Source organism: Solanum tuberosum, unplaced genomic scaffold, assembly GCF_000226075.1.
Source record: "Solanum tuberosum cultivar DM 1-3 516 R44 unplaced genomic scaffold, SolTub_3.0 scf00462, whole genome shotgun sequence".
NCBI lineage: Eukaryota > Viridiplantae > Streptophyta > Magnoliopsida > Solanales > Solanaceae > Solanum > Solanum tuberosum.
Genome location: NW_006239385.1, coordinates 94,552 through 117,664, shown reverse-complemented (window position 1 = coordinate 117,664; position 23,113 = coordinate 94,552).

Here is a 23,113-nt window from a genome sequence, read left to right as displayed (position 1 = left end):
GGACCGTAGATCGATCTACGGCCCGTACTTTTGGCCCGTCGTTTGTTTCAGAGAAGCTTATTTTTGGAAGCTGAAATATTTTCTAAGTCCTGACTGACGGAAGGGACTTACGGACCGTAGATCCATCGACGGTCCGTAAGTCAGTCTCGTGGATTGAAGACGCGTACCTGAACAAAACTTTCCTTATTTTGTTTCCTTTTTTTATTTAGGATTTGTTTCCTATAAATAGGACATGTAAACCTCATTTTTGGGGGTGAGACACTATTATTCTATTTTTGCTTTGGAACTTTGGAGATTAATTTGCAATCCTAGCAATTATTGATCTTCCAAGTGTGTTTTGAAGATTTTGACTTTGCAATTCAAGTAAAATTTCTGGGTTTATTATTCTCTCTACGTAAGTTCATGATTTCTTCATCTATAATTATGAATTGTGTTCTTGCCAATATGAGTAACTAAATTCACAACTAGGGTTGTGGGAACCATGATCGATTAACAAAATATGAATAGTAAATAAGTAATTCTTGACTAGTATTTTGAATGCATTGGTAATTCTTTCGTTTAGAAGTCTTTTTAACGGTGGCCAACGTTAGAACTCGCCTTGTTACTACTTGCCGGACCAAGGAGGTAATTAACAAGAAAAGAATTATCAACATAGATTTAGTGTGATACTATCTAATAGGCTAGTGTCGATTGGTGCGAAGTAATAACTAAGCCAAACATCGATTATGATGTCTAATATGAGGTAAAAGTAAGGGTTAGTAAATTATACACATGTAGCCGGACCAAGGTGCGGGGTGAAATTCTCTAGATGCCGGACCAAGGATTTAGAGATACCTAACTTATCACTTTGCATGTAATACACTAGAAAAAGATTGCTGTTACTAGGATTGCTACGTTATGAGATTGTGGGGTAACACGTATACCCTAGTTATTTCTCTTATCTTGATAACAACCTAAGTTGAGTTTGATTATTGATTACTTATTAAGTTCTTACTATTTGTTTTACATAAACACAACCCCCCTTTTATTACATGTTTCTGGAAATAATTTGACTAATTGAACATAATTATTAGTTAAAGTAAAGTCTAAACCACTTTCCTCGTGGGATCGATCCCAACCTACAAGTTGGGTTCTTTACTTGATAACGATCGCTATACTTCTGTAAGGAGGTGTAATTTGAGTGTATCAAGTTGAACTCTGTAATGTTTCATTCTAACTAAAGTTTTATGCATTTCAGAATGATGCATCCAAGAAGAACTCTGTTTAGAAGGAACGTGAATGTGAATGTGGAACCTGAAGCTCCATAAGCTCTGGTCGATGCTTTGTCCAAGCAAGTGCCACTTTCCAAGTGTTGGCCCCAGCTATTATGGAAGAAGCTAATATAGAAGTTGTAGCTCCCATGAACACAAATATGGTTATGACGACAATAAGGGTTAGAGACTTCACAAGGATGAATCCTCCAAAATTCCATGGTTCGAAAGTGGATGAAGATCCATAAGAGTTTATTGAGGGAATTCAAAAGATTGTGGACATTATAGGAGTTACTCCAGTGGAAAATTTAGTCTTGTCTTCTTATCAATTGAAAGGGTTTTCTCAAGTGTGGTTAACGCAATGGATGGAAGAAAGGGAAATTGATGCAGGTCCCTTGGATTGAGACAATTTCAAAAGAGTATTTGTTGCTCAGTTTTTTCCCCTTGATATTAGGGAGGCTAAAGTGCAAGAATTTATTAACCTATGGCATGGGAGTATGAGTGTGAAGGAATACTCTTTGAAGTTCACTCAGTTATCTAAGTATGCTCCGATAATGGTTGTTGACTCTAGAGCACGAATGAGTAAGTTTGTTTCAGGTGTATCCAAAATGGTGGTCAAAGAGTGAAAAACCACCATGTTGATCAAGGAGATGGATATCTTAAGGTTGATGACTCATGCTCTACAAATTTAGGAGGAAAATCTTAAGGAGAATGCTAGAGAGTCAAAGAGGGCAAGAAAAGATGGTAGTGATTTCTCTTACTCAAGGTCCGGTGGAGGTGGTCATTCTTAGTTAAGACAAAAATTCTCTAGTCAAAATTCATCTACTTCTCCCGCTCAAAGATTCAAAAAGGATAAGGTTTCTAACTCCAAGCCTCAATAAGGTGGTTCTAGTAGATCTACTTTCCCCACTTGCCAAAATTACGACAACAGGAGATGCTTAACCGGTACCGATGGTTGCTATGGTTGTTGTAAGGTTGGTCATAGATTGAGAGATTTCCATTCACTTGCAAGCAATAGTAGAGATGGTCGTCAAACTCACCCTAGTGCTTCTTTTAGGTCGCCCAGCTCACCAAGATGCTTCTTATGGTTTTGGTGGTGCTCATCGTTAGAGCAGATTCAATGCTCTTCAGGCTCATCAGGATTAGGAGAGCTTTCCAGATATTGCCATTGGTATGTTATGAGTCTTTCAGTGTGATGTTTATACATTTCTTGATCAAGGTGATACATTTTCTATTGTGACTCTTTATGTGGCAATGAAGTTTGATGTCGGCCCTGAAATACTTTTAGAACCTTTCCAGTCTCTACTCCTATTGGTGATTCTATTGTTCCTAAATGGGTCTATAGAAATTGCCAAGTATTAGTTTTAAGAAAATCACCTAAGTTGATATTTTAGAGTTAGAAATTATAGAAATTGATTTCATTCTTTGTATGGATTGGCTTCATTCTTGTTATGCTTACATTCATTGTAGAACCCGATTGTTAAAATTTCAATTTCCGAGTGAATCTATCTTAGAATGGAAGGGTGGAAATTTAGAGCCTATAGGTCAGTTCAACTCGTGCCTTACGACTAGAAAGATGATTTCTAAATGATTCATCTATCATCTTGTTCGGTTAAGGGATAAAAATTCTGAAGCTCCTACTCTTGAGTCAGTTCTAGTTTTTAATGAGTTTCTGGAAGTGTTCCCAAATGATCTTTGTGGTGTTTCTCCTGAAAGGGAAATCAACTTCAGAATTGACCTTCTTTTAGATATGTAGCCTATCTCTATTCTTCCCTGCTAAATGGCTTTGGAAGAGCTTAAAGAGTTGAAAGATAAGTTAAAAACCTCTTGGATAAGGGTTTCAGTAGATCAAGTATATCTCTGTGGGGTACTCTAGTTTTGTTCGTTTGGAAGAAAGATTATTCTCTTTGCATGGGCATTTATTATCAGCAATTGAACAAGGTCAGAATCAAGATTAAGGCCTCATTTGTTTTCATTAAGATTAAAACGTCTAAATCTGAATGTTAAGATACACATTAAGATTAAGATGTCAGAATCTAAATGCACATCTAAATATTAAGATATAGTTTCTACGTCTGAACACTGAATCATTAAGATTGTTTGATTTCAATATATATCGTGTATATGCATAATTTATTTATTTTTAAAATTAGGAATTATACACTATATCAATAAAGTTATAATCCAAACCCAATATAATTTCTTCCAAAAAATTGTTTCAAGATTAAGATTATAACCCACTTCAAAAAAAAAGATTTATTTGTTTTCTCAAACAATTTTTTCTCAAGAGACAATAATAACTTCTTTCAAAGATGTTTTGGAAACAAACAAATTGTGACAAGAAAAGTTCTTCATAAATATCAATTCACCCAATAATACTGTATATATTAAAAATATAACATAAATACTTGTAAAAGATTATGAAAACTTACTTATTCAAAAGAAAAAAAATGGTATTTGGTTGGAAAAGGAGAGGAAGAAACTTCAAACTTGCCCAAAAGAGAAGCAAGGAAGAAAGGAATTTGTTTATGAAAGAACGCTTATTATTTTAATAGAGTGAGAATGGTATTAAGACTGTGTTATAGATCTAATTCATTCTGACTCATTAAGACCAATTAAGATGGAGTGAATCTGAATAAGTAAGATTCAAATCTAAAAACCAAACACACTTAATGGACTAAATCTGAATGACTAAGATTCAGACCTCCATAAAGTACAAGCAAATGAGGCCTAAGTATCCCATCCCAAAGATTGATTACATGTTCGATCAACTTCAAGGTGCTAGATTATTCTCAAAGATTGATCGTCGATCATGTTATCATCATTGAAAGTAAGGGAGTGTAAAATCCCGAAGATGAATTTTCAAACTCAGTATTGTCACTATGAATTCTTAGTTACATCTTTTGGACTAACGAATGCTCTTGTAACTTTTATGAATTTGATTAATAGACTATTCAAGAAATACTTGTATATGTTCATGATTGTGTTCATTTATGATATATTGATTTATTCTTGGAGTGAGGATGATCATGCCTATCATTTGCGGTTTTGTTTTGCAAGATGTCAAGGATCATTAGTTGTTCGCTAAGTTTGGCAGGTGTACATTTTATTTGAGGTTGATTGAAATCTTTGTCCATATCTTTTCCAGTGATGGTATTCAGGTTGATCCTAAGAAGACTGAGGTTGTTAAGATCTGTCACGCCCCGAACGTACACCCTGGGAGGGACTGACACTCGAGAACCATTGTTGTCCCCAAGAGAACCCTTGGCCTAGCTTACTACTCAACAGAAGACTTACTCAACACAAAATATAATTGTCTCAATAGATAAAACTCAAAATGTTTTAAAAGGAACATTCAATTAGCCAAAGTGGCAACTCATGTCTTATGACAAAACAACTGAAATGAATAAGACTAATGAACTAATAACGTCTAACTGTCTATGAAGCCTCTAATACTATGAGGGATGTCGGGACAAGACCCCGGATCATCCTAACAGCTGAAATAACAAAGCAATAAAAAGGGATCCTCCGAAAAGCAACGAGGCTAACCAAATGACTCTGAAATGCTCGATTGGATCAACGAGACACTGGATATTGATCTTGGTTACCTGTATCTACATCATAAAATGATGCAGGCCAAATGGCGTCAGTACATCGAATGTACGAGCATAAGAGGGGAATTCTAAATAACTCAAAAGCTTGAATTGGAATCTGAAAGAAACACTTACCTCAGTTTTACTCAACTCATGGTTACTCAACTCAATGCAGAAATAAACAACAATAAAGATGCAGTTTATATAAAGTAGTTAAAACAATAGATAACATCTCAAAGTATTGTAAAATACAATAATATCTCAGTTGTATATAAGAATACAAAAATAAACTTTGTTTGGGAGATTCTCTAACCGACAACCATCACTATGAGCTATGTGATGATACAACGTCTCTCCCACGCTGCCAGGACTGTCCTATAACTTGTCGGGTTATAGAACGCCTCAACTAGGTAGATCCACTAGTCTATGCTAAAAATCATTAAGAAATCATCTAAAAAGTATGACCCTTTTCTACCCACGTTGGCTACATGGTGCGACGTCTGTGGTAGTGGAGAACATGCAACTGAATACTGTGAATAAAATCCAGACTCCATGAACTATATGGGTAATGCTTAAAATGGTGGAGGTACGCAGAACTATGGTTATACTTACAACTAGAGTTGGAGAAACCATCCTAACTTCTCATGGGGTTGAAATCAAAACCAGAACCAAAATCAAGCGCAAGGGTCCAACCAATACCGAGCACAAGGAAATGGGCAACAATATAAAAATAATAGCCAAGGTGGAATTCAAAGTGCGCAGAAATAAGGTATGACTAATGAAGAGTTGTTCCAAAAGGTGATGGTAGAAATCGGTAAAAACAGTTTCGAGAATGCAAAAATCAATGCAAGGGTAGATAAGCAAAATTAGAACTTGAGAAACATCCAAATGTCACAGAAGAATCTAGAAAAATAAGTTGCGCAAGTAGCTAATTCGCTCAACTTGCATCCACAAGGAGGCTTCTCGGGTTACACTGAGCCCAACCCAAAGCAATTGAATGCGGTGAGTACTAGAAGTGGTCAACAACTAGAGGAACTAGCTCCAAAGAAGAGATATGCTGTGGTAGGGAGTGGAGAAAAGAAACAAGAAGAGGTGATAAAGAACTCCAACGTTGAGAAGATTGTTCCTCAAATAAAACCACCCCCTCCTTTTCCACAAAAGTTCAGGAAGCAAAATGAAGATGAATACTTTGGTAGGTTTCTCTCTCCTTATACAGGTTCACATTAACCTACCTTTGGTTGATATTTTGTAGGGAATTCCTAAATATGCCAAGTATATGAAGGGGATATTGGCAAAAAAGAGAAGGCTAACAAAGTATGAAACGGTAGCACTTACTGAGGAGTGCAGTTCTTGAATTAAGAATAGACCACCCAAGAAATTGAAGGATTCGGGTAGCTTCACTGTGCAAATTACAATTGACAAAGTTTCCATGCCCAGGGTTTATGTGATTTGGGTGCTAGCGTTAATCTCATGCCTACATATTTATACTAGAAACTTGAGTTGGGAAGTCCAAAACCAACCACTGTCATTCTACAACTGGCGGATAGATCTATTGCAAGGCTAGAGGTGTAGTAGAAGATGTGTTGGTGCGAGTGGGATCGTTAATTTTTCGATGGACTTTGTAGTCCTAAATTTGAGCCTGATCCAGAAGTCCCATTTATTTTGCGGCATCCATTATTAGCCACGGGGTGAACAATGATCGATGTAGCAGCTGGGAAATTAACCATGAGAGCACATGATAAGGTTGAAGTGTTTGATGTCTATCGCGCATTGAAATTGCCTTTCGTCTACGAAGAGTTGTCCGCCATTACCGTTGTGGATAGCTATAGAAACATAATGTATTACTTCCGAGGATCCCTTGGAAAGAGTTTTGGTGGGACATGACATATATGGTTATCCTGAAGCTCAATAGATGACAACTTGCCTTAATTTTGCAGTAGTGGGCACACAAAAAGGCATGGTGGAATCATCAAATCGCGAATTCAGGCCTCCACCTAAACCCTTGATCGAAAAATAACTCTATTTAGAGTAGAAATCTCTGCATGCTCACCTAAGGTATGCATATTTGGGTAGCAATGAAACTTTACCTGTGATACTCTCTGCAGGCTTGTCTAAATCACAGGTTGATGCGGCATTGAGAATCTTGAAGTGAAGGAAGAAATCTCTTGGTTGGCAAATGTATGATATTCATGGGATTAGCCCAACGCTATGTATGCACAAAATATATATGGAGGAGTATCACAGGACAAGTGCACAACATCAACGCAGACTAAATTCCTTGATGAATTAAGTGGTGAGAAAAGAAGTGATCAAGAAGCTAGATGCTGGTATTGTTTACCCGATTTCCGATAATAAGTGGGTAAGTCATGTGCAGTGTGTACCAAAGAAGGGTGGTATGATACTAGTGAAGAACGAGAAAAGTGAGTTGATTCTCACCTGAACAGTCACCAGATGTAGAATTTGCACGGATTACCAGAAGATAAATAAGGCCACATGAAAAGATCATTATCCTATCCCCTTCATTGACCAAATGCTTGACCGTCTGGCAGGGAAGGAGTACTATTGCTTTTTAGATGGGTATTCCGGATATAATCAAATTTTGATTGCATCCGAAGATCAAGAGAAGACCACATTCACTTGTCCTTATGGTACATATGCTTTCAAACACATGCCATTTGGACTTTGCAATGCCCCGATGACTTTTCAAAGGTGCATGATGGCCATTTTTCATGATATGGTGGAGGACTTTGTAGAGGTATTCATGGACAATTTCTTTGTCTTTGGGAAATCTTTTGAGGTATGTCTCCGAAACGTTGATAAAGTACTTGCTCGATGTCAAAATACAAATTTACTGCTTAACTAGGAGAAGTGTCACTTCTTAGTTCGAGAAGGCATAGTGTTGGGTCACAAGGTGTCAAAGCATGGCCTAGAAGTGGATAAAGCCAAGGTGGATGTGATTGAAAAATTATCCCCTCCTATTTTTGTAAAAGGGGTGCAAAGTTTCCTTGGCCGTGCAGGATTTTACCGGAGATTCATCAAGGATTTCAAAGATTGCAAGACCTATGTGAAGTCTCTTGGAGAAGGAGGTGAAATTTGAATTTGATGAGATGTGTTTGAAGGCGTTTAAGGTTGTGAAGTAGAACTTAATTGAAGCTCCAATCTTGAATTTTCCTAACTGGGAGCTACCATTTGAACTCATGTGTGATGCAAGTAATGTAGCAGTGGGTGCAGTATTGGGACTAAGAAAAGATAAAGTGTTCCATTCAATATACTGTGCGAGTAAGACCCTTGATTTTGCTCAAGCTAATTACACCGTGACTGAGAAGGAATTACTGGCTCTAGTATTCACCTTCAACAAGTTTAGATCGTATTTGATAGATACCAAGGTAATTGTTTATACTTACGATGCAACTATTAGGTACCTATTCAACAAGAAGGATGCAAAACCAAGGCTAATTTGGTGGATATTGCTTCTACAAGAATTTGACCTTGAGATCAAAGACTGGAAGGGTATTGAGAATCAAATAGCTGATCATTTGTCCAGGTTAGAAGATTTTCCCATGTACATAAAGGAGGATGAATACGTGAAGAATTTCCGGATGAGAAGTTGATGGAATTGGATATCTCTCAAGTGCCTTGATATGCTAATATAGTAAATCTGTTAGTAAGTGGCGTGTACCCTCCAGGTGTAACTACCCAACAAAATAAGAAGCTGACTTACAATGCTAAAGTCTACATCTGGGAAGAAGCATTCTTGTTCAAAACAAGGAGTGGATCGAGTGGTGAAAAGATGAATTCTGGGATATATGGTCAAGCATGTGCTCAAGAGTTGTCATGCAAGTTCGTATGGAGGGCACCATGGAGGAGAGTGCACGACGAACAAAGTACTACATTTTTTTGTCCTTTTCTATTTAAAGACTCTATTGCCTATGTGAAAGGATGTAATCGATGCCAAAAAATGGGTTATGTATCGAGAAGACATGAGATGCCACTAAATAACATTCTTGAGCTGGAAATCTTTGATGTGTGGTGTATTGACTTCATGGTTCCATTCCTACCATCTAGTGGAAACCAATATATTCTGGTGGCTGTTGATTATGCGTCCAAATGGGTTGAGGTGGTATCTCTTCCAACGAATGACTCAAGAGTGATGATTAAATTCATCAAGAAGCACATTTTCACTCGCTTTGGTACTCTGAGGGCAATCATAAGTTATGGAGGTAAGCATTTCATTAACCATTTAGTGAAGAATCTTCTTGCTAAGTATGGTATCCGACATAAAGTTGCTACAACATATCATTCTCAAACAAGTGGTCAAGTGGAAGTGTAGAATAGAGAGGTAACAATGAATGCGCAGAGAAATGATTGGTCTAAGATGCTTGATGATGCTTTATGGGCATATAGGACTGCTTACAAAACACCCACACACCCACCGGGACTTCTCCCTATCACATGGTGTTTGGAAAAGCATGTCATACTCCAGCAGAGCCAAAGCACCAAGCATATTGGGCGACTGAGAAGTTAAATCTTGACCCTGAGATTGTCGGTAAGAAGAGAATAAGTCAATTGCATGAGCTTGAGGAGTTTCAGTTCCAAGCATATGAGAATTCTAAGCTATACAAAGAGAAGACAAAAAGATGGCATGACAAGCACATAGTTGATGAGTCCGAGATTTGAACTCATTCAAGGGTTTGTTTATAATGATTTAGTGTCCTCAAATGCTTATTTTGTGCTAATAAATGATGTAAAATCCTTGATTTCTAAGTATTTGGATTGAGGAACAAGGCAAGGACACTAATTTACAAAAAGGAATGAAGCGAGCTGAAAGAAGGAAGAAATGAAAGCCTGGTGATCGCCAAGTTCATTGGCGAGTCGTCGAGTGGCCATTTGACCGCCTAAAGTTCTGGTGTGCCAAGCCCTGAAGGAGAAAATTAAGTCGGTGAGAGAAACGAGTAGTCGCCGAATCGCTGAGTGATTTCGCGATGCAGAGTTAGATGGCCTAAAGTTACAGACCTGGAGGATGCTGAAGGCAAAGGCAAAAAGGCGATAGAATTGACCAAATAGCGGATCACCGAGTTGATCGACGAGCCCAACTTACTGCACCGAATGGTTCTTCGCAACATATTTTTGGCAACTATAAATACGTGATTGAATATTTAGATAAAAGGAGATTAGTATTGAATATTGAGTTCTACGTTTTAGAGAGAATTCTGAGTATTGAGACAATTTTTTCAAGGCTTTGAAGAATTGAAAATTTTCACTTTTGAGAAATTGGAAGTAGGTCTTTGAGATTCTTCAATTTGGACCTTTGTATAGATGAAATTAATCGCACCCAGTTGATTGAAACACAATTTGGTAATAATTTCTATCTTTTTATGATGTCTAGCTAAAACCCCAATTCTTGGGGTGTCATTATGTGATTATGGGCTGATTAGTTTATGGGTATTGCTAATTGTTAGTTTAAATGATTTTTAGAAGTGATTTCAATCAGTAATTCTGGTTTAAATTAAAGAATTGTAGTTTCAAATGCAGTTCTACCTTTGTGTTTTTGGCTTGCTCGAGAGAAAGATTTTAAAACCAAGATTATTGGTTGATGGTTTGTGGGTATTGGGTTGTTATGGGTTCAGTTCGAGAGAGTGAATCCTAAACCTTTTTCCACACATTTAGCTCGAGAGAGTGAATGGACTAAGGAGTAGGCTGTTCTTATTTTGCATGCTAGTCGATGTTCGAGAGAAATCGACTTGATTCAGGGTAAATTGTTCGCGAGAAAGTTTGCGTCTTCTATAGTCTAGCTTGTTCACTCATTTACAACTATTTTCTAACCGATGCAATTACCCATTTGTTTACATTAGCCTATAATGGAATCACATCCCAAGAACTCGTCTCATTATTGTTATTTTCGTATTATTTGTTGTTGTTGTAGTTTATAATTAAAACCAAAACCCTCTTATTTGACATTAGTGTCACCCCCTGATTTGAATTATGTTTTTATTCGATAATGTGTATTCCTATGACTGATTTGAGCATATTCGCACCTGACTCTTGAATCTTAAACACGTACCACTCCTTATGGGATTCGACCTCAACTCATTTAGTTGGGTTATTATACTGACTAGCGATCGTTGACACTAGAATTGGATGAAATGTCCTTGAAACGTTAATCAAAATGGTGCCACTGCCGGGGAGTGGTGTTGGTTAAGATTCTTTGGTTAAGTTGAATTTTGTTCCTTTTAGTCATAGTTGAATCTACTTATTTTTAGTTTTGTTTTGTGTGTTGATGTTTTGAATAGAAGAAATGCATGTGAACGGAAGCAATGGTAGCCTAGTGGGCCACCAAGATGACATCGAAAACCTCAACGATGTCGACGGGCCTAATGCCAATAACCCTCATCTAATGGGTGGAATTAGTGCCATTCGCTTGCCTCTGACTGAAGGGAACGTTGTGTTCCATATTACAAGTACCATGTTGCAGCTCTTGCAATTAAAAGGGTTGTTTGGTGGGCTGGCTCATAAGGATCCCCATGAGCATATTAGAAACTCTGTTGATGTTTGCGGGCCGTTCTCCTTCAAGAACATATCCCAAGAGTCGGTCCGATTGAGGTTATTCCCATTTCTTTAATTGGGAGAAGCATGTAAAGTGGTTGGATGAATTGCCACGAGAATCAATCACTTTGTGGGAAGAGCTTGTCACCGCATTTCAAGTGCAATTTTCCCTCCTTCGAAGATGATGACTCTTCGGGATATCATCCAAAGCTTCAAGTGTTTGGAGGGTGAGCCAATTCATGAGACTTGGCTACTATTCAAGAAGTTGGTGCTGCAATGCCCAACTCATGGTTTGCCTGACAACGTTTTGCTGCAATATTTTTACCGAAGCCTTGATTCGGTGAATAAGGGTGTAGCTGACCAATTTTCTCCCGGAGGTTTGATGCAACAACCTTACATTATAGCAGCCCAACTTTTGAATGGTATGATCACAATTAATCGGGCTTGGTACACCCGTGAAGATCAGGTCTCCCCCTCACATTTAAATTGACCAAGGAGCAGCTTGAGAAAGACTAAGAGAGGGATCAAAACATGGAAAAGATCATGACACAACTTGACATTTAGTCCAAAAATGTCACGGAATTTGGTGCTCAACGTGTCAATGTTGTGGTTGTTGGGTATGTTAATCCTGATGAGGCCAAGTTTGAAGCATTGTACAACGAAGAGGTGAACTTCCTAGACAACCAAGGAGGTGGTTATCATTCAAACTACTAGAGGTAGGGTGGTCACTAAGTTTGGAACAGGGATGATGGCTGGAAGGATCGTGATAGAGAGTGGAGGGATCGTAACCTCGCTTTGAAGGAAAGGGATGGGGAAAAGGACATGTACATTCCTCCCCATGAGCACCAAAAGGGAAAGGATTCCGAGAGTGGTCGGTCTGAGGATTTGCTTTCTCGTATTCTTAACAAGGTTGAGGGGTTCGACAAAATTTTGAAAGAAATGAAGGAAGATGTGTCGATCCTTAGCCAGACGGTTACCTCTCATTCCGCTCTATCAAATAATTGTAGACCTAGATGGGTCATATTTCGTCTCATTTAAACCTGAGACAACAAGGGGGGTTGCCTAGTGACACTATGGCCAACCCCAAAAATGAAGTTTTATTGAGGACTTGAGTCGTGCCACGCTGTTAAATAAGGCGCTGCTTGGGAGGCAACCCAAGTTTTATTTTCTTTCTTTTTTATTTTGAAATAATGGTGTGTTGATTATGTAGGTTAAAGTGTGGAATGTGTTGACTTGGACCGCCGTTGGACTCAAGCAATTTTGAAATTGGAGTCTGTAAAACTCGGCGAATCCAGGAGCAAATCAGCGTGTCGTTGGCAATCACGATTTTCTCCGCCGTTTGGATCCCCACATTAACTGGAGGTCCTGTAAAACTCAATGAGGTAAGTGCCCACTCGGCGTGTCACTGAGTGGGTCGGAGAGCAAAATTAATGTCGCCGAATAGGCGAGAACTGAACGGCTTTAAAGGCCAAAAGTTTAAAAGTTCAAAATCTTTCACATTCCCTCACATTTCAACTTTCCAAAACTATAATTTCCCATATTTTCATGTTTTTACTATTTTTTGGTCGTCGACTCTGTGTTCGGAGTTGGATATCTTGCCTCCTAGCATTTCAACTTATATAATTGGCATTAAAGGTTGGTTTTCCGAACCCCGAACTTGTAATTAGCAATTTTACTCATTTGCAATTGTTCTTTTCTTAGTGATGTGTGTTGGGCCTCTCTGATTCGTAATTGTATGCTTCTGTGCCTGTTTTAATTTGAATATCATGCCTAAATTGCCTACAATTTTGATTTTCTAAAATTCTGTGCTTAAAATTGATCAATCTTATTGGGTTGAGTTTTGTTGTTGTTGGGTCTATTCGGGTGAAGTCTACGTAACCCACATTTGTTCAAAATGACATACTTTTCCCAATGATGGAGCGGCTGACATCATTCTTAAGGGCGTAAGTCCTCAAATGGCCAAATTTGGCCAAACCGGGAGAAGTTTGAGTATCCCGGGGGCATGGGTAGTATGGGTCTAAGTTTAATTGAGCGAGTACATGTTTTGATTCTTGTTTTTAGGGGCAGCGGGGTTATTTTTGGAAGATGGGGTAGAAATTAGGTACGTTGGGCAATTTGGTGAGCTAGGTCGAGCTTACCGAACCACTCGGCGGTTCGCTGAATCCCCCTATCTCGCCTTTAATTTTATGCTTAAATTGTGTTTGAGTTCTGTAACTTTTGGTGAGAAGCTTGAGTTCGCCGAGTGCACTCGGTGACTCGCCGATCCTCTTTCTTAATCCCCCTATTTACGCCCCTAACCCTTTAAATGCACTTTAACTTTCGGTGGGCTGGTCAGTGCTCGCCGAATGCTGTCGGCGATTCGCCGAAAGGCCCCTCCCATCGCCGACATGCTAGTTGTTCTAAGAATTTTTAAGCCAATACTTTCGGCGAGCCCGATCTAGCTCGCAAAAGTGATTCGGCGACTCGCCGATCGGTTCAGTGAGTCTCTCTGCAACTATTTTTCTGCAAATTTTCTTGAATTGTTCTTAACTTTCTATAATGTGTTTGCAGATATGGCTAGACCAAAAGTGGTTGGTAAAGACATGCCGCCCTGCAAGAGGGCCAAGAGAATCACAATCAACGAGGATTCTGCTAAATCCAAGGCTAAAGCTACCAAACTTCCCACCACAAGTGGGAAGGGAAAAGGAAAGGGCAAGGCACATGCAGTTGCATCACCGGAGGTCAGCTCCGATAGTGACAGGATCTATGCCACTCGCCTCACGACTTCTGAGAGTGAGGGTGAGCACCAAGATCCTTAGGCTGCCACTTCTGAGCCTGAGGATGAACTCCAGTTAGCCTAGAGAGCGGAGCTGCGATCCATCTAGGATCAGGACACCTCAGGCCTCTACCACTCCTCCTGCTCCAGCACAAGATGTGGTTCTAGCACCACCGGTACAAGGTCCTCCTCCCCAGTCTATGAACAGACTGAAGACTGAGGGGCAGAGGACCATCATAGAGGAAAAGAGGGTGTCCACTAATGGAGTCATTGACAAATATTCGTAGATCATGAGTTGCCTAAGGTGGCACAAATTACAGTTGTTTACTCGACCCAGAGGTCCTTATGCTCCAAATTGGGTCTGGGATTTTTGCACTGCCTATGGAGCCCTGGTACCACAAGGAAAGAAGCCAACAGCCAAATTCAAATCGGTTGACTATGTGGTTGTCAGGGGTAGAAAGGTAAAATATGATAGTGCTGCCATCAATGCAGTCCTAGAATATTCAACTAGATTTGAGGATGATTATCAATAAAAGATCAGGATAAAAATATTGGAAAATATGAAGAAGTGGTTGGCCCATGTGATATCAGACGGTACTCCCAAATGGTTAGAGGTTAGAGCACCCATTAAGAAGAAGGACCTCAATGTAGCAGCGAGGTATTGGTTTGGCTTCATCAGCAGTACCATTATGTCATCCCAGAATGAGTCAATTCTTCGCCACACCAAAGCAGCCTATCTTGGTTGCATCATTAATGGGACGAGGCTGAACTTGGGGATGATTATTACATAAGGGATGCTTATGAGGGACAAGCAGCGCGAAACATATCTACCTTTCCGGTGTTGATTACTGAGGTTTGCAGACAGGCTCGGGTGCCTAGAAATGAGAAGAAGGATGTGGAAGTGATTCCCACATCTTCTACTGACATCCGGAGAATTGAGGCGGAGTACTTGAAAGATGAGGCCGAGAAGAAGAAGGCTTCCCCGGTGGACACATCCCCGGTTGTTAATGTTCAGACATTAGCTGCAGAGGCAGTATTGCCTACTCCGGCCGTTGGGCTTTCAGGTATATCTAGCACTTCCCCTTCCATGATGACTAGTTCCTTTGCTGCTCCCTTGCCCCCTAGATATGGTACTGCTATTGTCGTTGCTGCCCGATCTCCACTCACCCAGGCTGCATTACTAAGGATGGGGCAACTAGACCATTCTGATGATAGACGTGCCTCCAGACTTGAGGCCATCATCCCTGGCATGATCAAAAGGGCTTTTGCTGATGTTGTGACACCATTGAGTTCTACTATTGATGCCCTTGCGGCAATATAGCGATGTGTGAGCAAGGCCAAGGGGCCACTGATGAGGTGACGACTCTTAACGCCGCCATTGCTGAGCTGAGGAGAGATGTGGACCAACTAAAGTCCACAGACATGTCGATGAATTTAGGGGAAATAGAGATCCCTAATATGCCAGTTGATCCAGATGTGCCTCTGGCTACCACCGGAGATGAGGTTCGAGTTGATGAGGTGGTCGATGCTGAGTCCAAGGCTAAGATTGATGAGGAGAAGCTTTTTGATGAGCAGGCTTCCTATGAGGGCCTGACAAAGCTTGAGGAGACGATGATAGATTCAACTGTGCGGATTTCCTTGATAGACACCACTATGGCCGAATTTATTCTTCTTGATACCCCAGGTACTGATGCCCAAGATCAGAGTACTACACCGAGCATTGATGCCCCGACAGATGGAGCGACTGCATAGACAAGACTTCTTTTTTACCTCCCTCTCTGTCTTCTTATATTGATTTTTGGATATTTTATTGCATTGACAAATTCTTTTTTTGTTTGTGGTGGGGTGAAGTATTTCCATACCTACCTCTTGTGTTGATGATTTTTGTATATATTGAGTTTTATGCTATATATTGTGTTTTGACTCTATGTTGTGGATATTTGAGCTTGTGGTTCCTTGTTTTAATTGAAAATGGTTTTTGGACCCTTTTAAAAAAAATTCCACCCTTCTTGATTGTGTTTGAATGCGACTGTTCTTGTGCAAATTTGAGTATCGGTTATAATCAATATCGATGACTTGAATGGTGCTCTCAATCGAACAAACATGAATGTGTGAAATTTTTGAATCTCGTTGTGACTAGTCAGTTATCGAATTGAGTCTCTTGTGATGAACATTGCACAGTAGTGAAAGTGTGGAGTCTTTTTTGACATTGGTGTTAATGACTTGTCTGATGAGCTTTCTGTGAACCATGTGTGATGACACCTTGAATTTGCCCCGTTGGTCTAGTTAACTAAGTGATGCATGCTCTTGAAATGATCTTAGGCAACAATTTTAAAGAGTGAAACAATTTGACAATATACCTCTTTTGTGGCCTACCTTGTGAGCGTGTGAACTTTGCTTGAACACCCTTTGAGCATACCCTTTTTCTAGGAAGAAACTTGATGAAATTGTGACCTTTCTTTATCCTTTCACCCATAATCCTCATGAGATGTGTTTTGTTGGAATAGCCAACTTAGGCCAAAAGTCTAAGTTGGGGGTGTGGTGATAAAAGAAGGTAAATCAAGAAGTGAAAAGAAGTCCCCCTTGATCCATGATTTGAAGAAATATGGAACCCCTCCATACAAAAAAAAAGAGAAAAAGAAAAGGTGAATGAAAAAACAAACAAAAAAGTTTTGAAATAAAGTTGTGAAAGGGTTGAAAAGACCTTGCCTTTACACTCAGCCCCGTTACAAACCTTGAAAAGACCTTTTTGATCTTGAGTGAGCTGAAACAGGTGTTGATTGGAAAATAAGGGCAAACCTAAGGGTGAAGTCATGCATGTGTTCATCTTTGTTAGTGTGAGAGTTATTTTTGATTCCGAAACTATAAATTGTTGAACCATTGTGTGTGAATATGGTATCCTTCTTTGTGTGAGGTCATTGAGTACCTTTGTTGAGCTTGAACTTGCATTTGAAGCAAGTTTAATGAACTTGAGAATTTTTTATAATGGTGAGTCACAACTTGAGTCTTTGAGTGCACAATTCATCCTTGCATAAGTAAATGAAGTCTTGTTGTGTGCATGCATGGTTGAGTCTTGTGTAGCACTATTTGAAACATCCTTTTTGAACTGTTGAACTTGAATTTTACTTGAGGACAAGCCAACGTTTAAGTTGGGGGTGTTGATGAGTCTGAGATTTGGACTCATTCAGGGCTTTGTTTATAATGATTTAGTGTCCTCAAATGCTTATTTTGTGCTAATAACTAATGTAAAATCATTGATTTCCAAGTATTTGGATTGAGGAACAAGGCAAGGACACTAATTTGCAAAAAGGAACGAAGTGAGATGAAAGAAGGAAGAAAAGAGAACCTGGTGATCGCCAAGTCCATTTGGTGAGTCGCCGAGTGGCCATTTGACCGCCTAAAGTTCCAGTGTGCCAAGCCCTGAAGGAGAAAATCAAGTCGGCGATAGAAAGGAGCAGTCGGTGGATTGCCGAGTGATTCCGCGATGCAGAGTTAGATCGCCCAAAGTTACAGACCTGGAGGATGCTGAAGGCCAAGGAAAAAAGGCGATGTAATTGACCAAACGGCGGATCACCAAGTTGATCGGCGAGCCCGACTTACTCCGCCGAATGGCTCTTCGGAGCATATTTTGGCGACTATAAATACATGTTTGAATATTTAGATAAGAAGAGATTAGTATTGAATATTGAGTTCTAAGTTTTAGAAAGAAAATTTTGAGTATTGAGACAATATTTCCTTGGCTTTGAAGAATTGAAGTTTTTCACTTTTGAGAAATTGGAAGTGGGTCTTTGAGATTCTTCAATTTGGACTTTTGTAAAGACAAAATTAATCGTACCCAGTTGATGGAAACACAATTTGGTAACGTTTTCCATCTTTTAATGAAGTCTAGCTAAAACCCCAATTCTTGTGGTGTCATTATGTGATTATGGGCTGATTTAGTTTATGGGTATTGCTAATTGTTAGTTTAAATGTTGTTTAGAAGTGATTTCAATCAGTAATTGTGGTTTAAATTAAAGAATTGTAGTTCCAAATGCAATTCTACCTTCGTATTTTTGGCTAGCTCGAGAGAGCGGTTTTAAAACCAAGATTATTGGTTGATGGTCTGTGGGTATTGGGTTGTCATGGGTTCAACTTGAGAGAGTGAATCCTAAACCCTTTTCCACACATTCAGCTCGAGAGAGTGAATGGACTACGGCATAGGTTGTTCTTATTTTGCATGCTAGTCGATGTTCGAGAGAAATTGACTTGATTCGGGGTAAATTGTTTGAGAGAAAGTTTACCTCCTCTATACTCTAGCTTATTCACTAATTTACAGCTATTTTCTAATAGTTGCAATTACCCATTTGTCTTTATTAGCCTATAATCGAATCATATCCCAAGAACCCGTCTCATTATTGTTGTTTTCATATTATTTGTTGCTGTTGTAGTTGATAATTAAAACGAAAACCCTCTTATTTGACATTCGTGTCACCCCTGATTTGAATTATGTTATAATTTGATAATGTCTATTCCTATGACCGATTTGAGCATATTCACACTTGACTCTTGAATCTTAAACACGTACCACTCCTTGTGGGATTCGACCCCAACTCATTTAGTTGGGTTATTATACTGACTAGCGATCGTTGACACTTAGAATTGGATGAAGTGTCCTTGAAACATTAATCAATAGTTCCTCGCACTTTTTCTCCGGGCGAAAAGGTACTACTCTTTAACTCAAGACTTAAGTTATTACCCAGAAAACTAAGGTCAAAATGGAGTGGGCCCTGTGAAGTGGTGAGGATGACACAACATGGTGCAGTAGAACTTAAAGGCAAAAAAGCCCCATTGTTCTTGGTGAATGGGCAAAGGGTCAAGCACTACTTTGGTGAAAATACGGATCGCGATAGAAAAGCTCTTAAACTAAATGATGTATGAGCCACGATGTTAAACCAGGCGCTCCCCGCGAGGCAACCCGTGAAAGATATGTAATAGGTAGTTAGATTTGCTTAATTTTTAATTTTTTTTGCGTAGTTTGAGTGTATAGGATTTAGTGAAGTTTTATTAGTCTTAGTTACTAATTTGGTAGGTTTTTTGTTTAGTTTGTTTTATTTGTAATAGTTAGGAATTATAACGAAATATACAAAAATAGGAGTTGTACCACGACCAGAACTAACGCGCTGGTGGGAGGCAACCCACCAATATTTTTTATGTAGTTTGGATGATGCACAGGATATGAGAGACCACTCCATAACAGAAGAGGAAACAAGCACACTACAAAATGGACAAGGATGCCCAGCCTCAGCCGAGCACGCGTCAATGTCCCAAGTACTGGACCTTTTTTTGGCGCACTGGCAGCGCCTCAGGACTAGGTCACCCAAAGAAGATTTGCAGGCGCTTTACCTGGCGTAGCACCGGCATGTCGCGCAGAAAGTGTAGGCATCAATTAGGAGCATCGCGCCATCGAGCAAACTACTGGTGGCAGTTTGGGGCGCACATGTGGCATGCTGCCCCCTATCGTGACACCATTCTTTGTCCGGAATTTTTTTTGGAATTCATGGGACCCACTTCAAATCCCACCTTAAATCTTTAACCTACCCACACCTACCTCACTTTCTCTCTTTCTTTCTCTACCTGACCAACTCCCCCAATTCTCTCTAAATTCTCCATTTTTACCTTCATCTTGTTTACTCAATTCTTCCCCAAATTCCTCTATTAATTCTTCTTAAAACCTTCTTCTCATACCTTTTCCTCCACTCCCAACCACTAATACCCACAAAATTCCAAAGAAAAATCAAACCCACTAAAACCCACCCCCTACCCCATTACCTACTCGACCCCCTCCCCTCCTTCTTCTCCCCCATAATTTTTTCCTCTCTTTTATTTCTTCTTTTCTTTCTTTTTTTCTTCCATACTTAGGTAAGAGAATAGCTCCTAAGGGTAAAAATGCTGCAAGTAGTGCAGGTGCTAAGCGAAGTAGAAAATGGGAGGCTTTCGGAAGTTCAAGTAAGGAATCTACTGAGTTTCCACCTCAAAATTTTGATAAGCAAGCAGTTATGCACTATGGAGAGGAGTGGTATGATTGTCAATAGGAGGCTAAGTGCATGGGGGATGAATATGTAAATGAAGGGCGATTGCTAGCGAAATTTCCTCACATTCACGCTCAAGTCCCTGCTTTGGGGCTTCCATACATCTTTGTGGATCAAGGTGAGTATAATTTGAGTCTTGTGCGTGAATTATATGCTAATTGGAATGGGCATAATTTAAGGTGGAATCAAGGTCTTATTCGTAATAATCGTGTGCAATTTTTTATAGAAGCATCGAATGAATTTTTGGGTGCCCCTAACTATGATCATTCTAAATTTCAATCCATGATATAATGACTCCCTTATCGTGATATTAGGCATACATTATTTGGGGTGAACTCTGTGGCTAGGTGCAATAGAGTTAGAGATATGGGTAGTCATTCGGCTTTGCATTATGACCATTTTTAAGATTGTGTCGAGTACCCTATTGTCGTGCAAACAAACGACTGAGGACACTAAATTAAAGAGTTGTGTTGGTCTACCGACTTATGAAGGGTCTACCAATTAATGCAGGTGCTATTTTGAGGCATAATATGCTGAAGTTTCGGACTAATAAATGGTGGCGCTTTTGTTATGGTAGCCTACTCAGTAGGTATCTTCGGGCTTTGGCAATTGAAGGATAAAACCAAGATGTGTGTCCTCCTTGTGCCCCTCACTTGGTATTCCACTTGGTTTATGTCACAAAGACTAAAACGCATTATCAGTCTCAAGGGCAAGTGTTGTCTATCGCTGATAGGCAAGCCCAGGATGATAGCTGGATGGGTCGAATGTATGGGATGGCCGAGCTTCAACTATGGATTAGTGAGCGTCCAGTGATTGAGGATGAAATGGCGACATTGGTGGAGCGTTACCCATTGATGGATAGCGTGATGTACATGTGTCAGATGGGCTCGGGATTCTAAGAACCAATTGATGATGATGATGCCACTGCTGATGAGGAGAATGGATTGGAAGATGAGTCAGATGATGTTCACCCCGGAGATGATGATACTAATGTGGGCGATGGTGATGGTGATGAAGCCTTAATGGTTGTGGATTTTTCAACGAATGGGGCGACTTGCTGATCTAAAACATGTGTCCTGGAGGCCGACATGGAGTTTTCTTTCACTCTTCACTTTGTTTTGCTTTACACACTGAGGAAAGTGCTTTATGTAAGTGTGGGGTGGAAGTTGAACTTCATTTTATATAGTTTATTGCTTTATCGAGTTTTTTTATTTTTTAGGAGGGTTCCTCTGCTTTTGTTTTCGGTACTTTTCTTGATGATAGTACCATTGAACCGACTATGAATAGTTTGCTTATTATTGCTGAGTCTTAGAGTCGTCATAGGAGTGAAAGTTCCCGATGGTGGATGGATGACGACCGTCTTAAGGGAAAATTAGTCACCAGGAGTAGAGGAGTATGAAACCAACCTTTTAGGGTACTTTGAAACCTTGTCTTGATAGTTGTCCAGACGTCATAGGTGGTAACACTTCGATTTACAATATTGAGATGGTAACCTTGAAACAAACATAATCTCTTTGTTTTGACTGTAAATGAAAAATAAATAAATATGGGCTTAATTGTGTGGAAATATTGTAATGCAATTTGTATGAGCATGCTACAAGTGAATGTAGCCTTAGATGTGTTGTGATGCCATATGTGGTGAGTATTTTCTTAGTTTTCACACTGAATAACATCTAGAACTTGCCCCAAGTGTGCCTAATGAGTAACTTATGTAACTTATGGGATATGATTGAAGTGTTTCTTTGAATAGCCAAGTTTAATTTTTTTTGTATTCCTCCAAAGGAAAAATCCCTAGTATAGCCCCCACCATTGAGCCTTTTAGCCTTGAATTTTGTTCTAACCCACTTAATTGAGCCGAATCCCTTTTATTGATACCATTATTTTTTTATCCCAAAGTAATCCTTAATGCACTATGTTAAGAGGAAGAAGTGAAAACGATGGTGAAAGTAGATAGTATGGAAATACTTGGTTTCGTGGCGACTGAAAAATAAAAGGTAGAAGAATGATGCCCTATGAGTAGTTCCTAAATCTATGATTGGCCCTGGTCCATCCTTGGACATTATGCACTTCGACTAAGGTGAAAAGCCTAAATTGGGGGGGTGGCTAATTCAGAAGTTACCTTGATAATGGCCCTGGTCCTTCTAAGGATATCGTGCACCTCAACTCGGATAGAATTCTAAGTTGAGGGTGGCTATTGTTAAAGTATGAAAAAAAATAAGAAGCTATTTGTAGAAATAAGGGCTCAAGTGAAAGAAAGGGTGAGGTTTACAGTACAATGGGGAAAATATGCATAAAGTGTACCAAAGGAAAAAAAGTGTTGGATGTTAGCAAGAAAATCAAAACATGTGCATTAGGCAGGATGAGTCACTAATTTTACCTAAATGTATCCTCCTTTACCTTAAGCGGACATTACAACCAAATACAAGTCCTCTTGATTCTATGAGTAACACTTTGTGAAAATTAAAGTACACTAAAGGCAAGCTTATGGCATGTTAGGCTATATGGAAAACTTCATTTGTGAGTGTGAGAGTGAATTTTGAAAATACAATGATGTTTGTGTGAGAGAAAGGCTATACTTAAAATGGAGAGGGCATTCATGACACATGTTTGGTGCATACTCTTGTTTGGTGTGGTTTCTATTAAGTTTCATTAGCCTGGAATAATTGAAGAAGAGTCATTCATTGAGATTGTGAATTGTTGATTTGTAGACTATAATGATGAGCTAAAATTGTGAATTATTGCATAAACTGTGTACCACAAAGTCATGATTAAATGTGTTTGGCCGATTGTAAAGCGAGGTGATGAGTCCAAGGGGTAAGAATGAGAGTTGATAATGTAGAGTTTATTCAAGGACTAACAAATGTTTAAGTGTGGGGTGGTGATCTGGGGCATATTTGTATGCCA